The following is a 3,210-nucleotide window of genomic DNA, read 5'->3' as shown; positions in this document are numbered from 1 at the left end:
CAAGAAAGCATATCCTTTTTCCTTAAAGAGCATCGCGTTGTAGAATTTAATGGCCGACAACTGACAATTGACAAACTCATAAGCCATCAACCCCTAACGTAAAATGCTAAAAGTCGCCATGGCTTGATGGCTAGCACACACAAAAATGAGCTGATGCTATTCATTAGCAAAAGCATGTCATACTGATCCTTGGAGATCAAAGAAAATAGAACAATCCTTACTGAGAAAAGAAAACAAAACGAGTGTCTCAACTACTATAGTAAGTGTGGTTTTTGTAGAGAACAAGCATATGCTATGGTTTTTGTAGAGGGCAAGATGGTGTGGATCCTGTGCTGCACTTGGTTTAACAAGTTTAACCTACCACTCAACCAAGCAAAGTCCAACTAATTCAGGAGTTAGACCCAAATGTGTCAAACACATCGGTAGTCAAAACCTGTAACAACCTATATTCATGGTGCTTGTTTATTTGTGTTAGGTCTCACATGTAAGTAAAAGTACTTTTTTTTATGTATGTCTCTTGGAAGGTTGCTAGTTTCACATGTGCCTGGAAGAGGATTACATAGTTACATTGTAACTAGTCTACTCCATCTATTTAAAATCTCAATGAGCAAGCATGGAAACAGTGTAACAGAAAAATTACCAGCAAGAAATAAAGCTACAAGCACCAGAAATGGATAGGTCCCAGCTTTGTTGTTGGCTGATATATTATTCTGTTAACAATCCCAGTTGATTACCATCACAAGACGAGAAATTTCTATATCTATAAGATGCCAAGTCTTCAATAGTTATGCATCAGCACATCTGAGACCATAGTAAACTACTTGTGCCTAAATTTACAAGCAACAGAAGAGAAACACCTTCGATGGTTGTAGCCAAGGCTGAACCACGCCGCCCCCAGTAATTTTGAGGTGGAGACAAGACCTCAGCCACCAGCCAAACTGGCAGCGGAGGCGTCACCTCGCCAAGGACGTCGCCGGCGTCCCTGGTGGCGGCTATGGTTAGCCACGCGCAGTGCTGGTGGGTCGCACAACAAGGTGCTTCGTCGTCAACCACAAGCACCGGCGTCCCTGGTGGCGGCTATGGTTAGCCACACGCAGCGCCAATGAAGCGAGCAGGCTTGGTCGTCCACCACAAGCACCTTCGTCACGGTCGCTGCCCGCCACACAAATAAGAGCACAAGCGCGGTGGAGGACGAGCTAGAGGCAGCCCATGCTTGGTTGCGGCCAGCTCGAGGCCTTGACAAGGACCTGCGCGATGAAACCGGCCGGATCAGGAAAGAAAGCAAATTGTGAGCAGCAGCAGTGCAACATCCAAATTGAATTCAATATAATCAAACCAGGCCAGCGAAGATCATGGCTTACAATTAAGTTCATTGGGCAGTCGAGTAATGTCTTGACAATCAAGAATATGCTAACTAAGATATTTCGCAGAATACGTAGGATCATATGTACATATCCAAAACATAGGCTGCACTACAGCCATGTACAGAGGTGAGTTTTTATGTGAGGTAAATCCTGAACTCACTCGGTCCGTACATCATTTCTACAGTAAACATTATTGTAACCATGATCTTTCAAGAAAAAATGCAGGAACGCACATACATATCCAACACATTAGCTGCACTGTGGCCATGTACAGAAGTGAATGAATTCTGTGGGATAAATTCTGAACCACCACTCTGATTCTGGTGCAAATAATCCATCCCTTTCAAGTGGCCAATGCATGTCAGGGTGCTTTTGAGTTGAAATAAAAGCATCACAGTAGCACAAGCACTTGAAAATTGGCATTTGGCCCATACTACCATAGAAATAACATAGTGACTATAATAATGAATCATACTCAGTTCGGCAAAAATGTATTCAAGTCCATATGTAAATGTGTAGTATTTCCTATTAAATTCCAAAATGCAACTTTATGTAATTATGGAAACAAATATCAATATCTAATACATGAAATAGTAGCTACAAAATGAGTTTACATTTGCTATCCGGAAGAGGTGCTCCAGCAGTGGATAGGGTTGATTGGTATTTTTACCAGTTGGAGCTGAGATTCGCCATGCACACAAGAAGCTGAACTGGCAGGATATGAAGGCATTCTCTTCGACGAGCCATCTTGCAAGGAAAATCCTTGGTCACAAATGGAAAGAGGGTCACAATTGGGCAGTAGACAAACAGTATGCACCTTCTATAACTTTTTTATAGGAATCCAGCTTCTGTGAATAGTAAATATAACAAAAAACATAGCTGCTCTCACTGAAACATTTATTCCCATAGGAACTGTTGGTTTGGTCATTCCCTCCGCATTGAGGAATATGAATAAGTCATAACTGCATGCTGACTGTGCCCAGAAGGGCATTAATTCCTGAATCAATCAAGTATGATTGAGCATTTTGTCTCTTGAAACCATCTAATGAAGTATCATCTAATCTAATTGATAGAACCTACAGTAATGACCGAAGACAAACTATGATGCTAGGGTATGTAGTAGAATCATCACTTATAACTGATCAGAGACGGACTACTCGTGCGTTCAGATTATTTGATGGCACTAGGCGGCTGGCAATGCTGTGTTGCTAGGACAAGCAGGACACCGAGGTCAAAGGCTCCCGCAGGAAGACGAAACTTGTATGTGCGCCTCTGGTTTGATAGGTCGATCAGATAGCTAGTATAGATAGGACTTACATGCGACGACAGCCAGAAGATGGACACAGAGAGACCAAGGAGCGAGCGTTTCTCAGCTTTTAAGAAAGAGGCAGAGACCTCTTTTTCAGATACTACATAAAGACATTAGTTTTAGAGATACTCCCTCCGTAAACTAATATAAGAGCATTTAGAATACTAAAGTAGTGATCTAAACACTCTTATATTAGTTTACAAAGGGAGTACTACGGTTTTTCAAACTGTAGTCTTTAATGGTGCTAAAAACATTATAGTATTTAAAACTGATATTTATTTTCAGAAACCACGGTATTCTTCAAAAACTGCAAAAATACATTGATTTCGAACACAGTCTGAACCTAACAGAGTTGTACCAAAGCTAGTGGCTTACATGCCCAGTAAATGAGAGAATAAAAGCATGCACCATTTGACGTTACATGCGCAGTAAATAAGAGAATTTCTGTGAATCTATTCAGAACACCAAAAATCAGTTTGCTTGAAGAGCATATGAAGTGTTGTTATGCCGATGAATAATGTAATCTTGCCCACAAAA

General features: G+C 41.2%; 1 long non-coding RNA gene across 1 annotated transcript; it reads right to left on the bottom strand.

The window, feature by feature from the left end:
* Nucleotides 1–671: 671 nt before the first annotated feature.
* LOC119345132 lies at nucleotides 672–3,198 on the bottom strand. Its single transcript, XR_005166929.1, has 3 exons — nucleotides 2,889–3,198; nucleotides 1,979–2,805; nucleotides 672–1,247 (listed from the first exon to the last, which is right to left on the bottom strand). It is a non-coding gene; the product is annotated as an uncharacterized LOC119345132 (long non-coding RNA).
* Nucleotides 3,199–3,210: the final 12 nt, after the last annotated feature.

Source organism: Triticum dicoccoides, unplaced genomic scaffold (assembly GCF_002162155.2).
Source record: "Triticum dicoccoides isolate Atlit2015 ecotype Zavitan unplaced genomic scaffold, WEW_v2.0 scaffold208552, whole genome shotgun sequence".
Lineage (NCBI taxonomy): Eukaryota > Viridiplantae > Streptophyta > Magnoliopsida > Poales > Poaceae > Triticum > Triticum dicoccoides.
The sequence above is the reverse complement of the archived record's forward strand: the minus strand, read 5'-3'. Positions and strand labels throughout refer to the sequence as shown.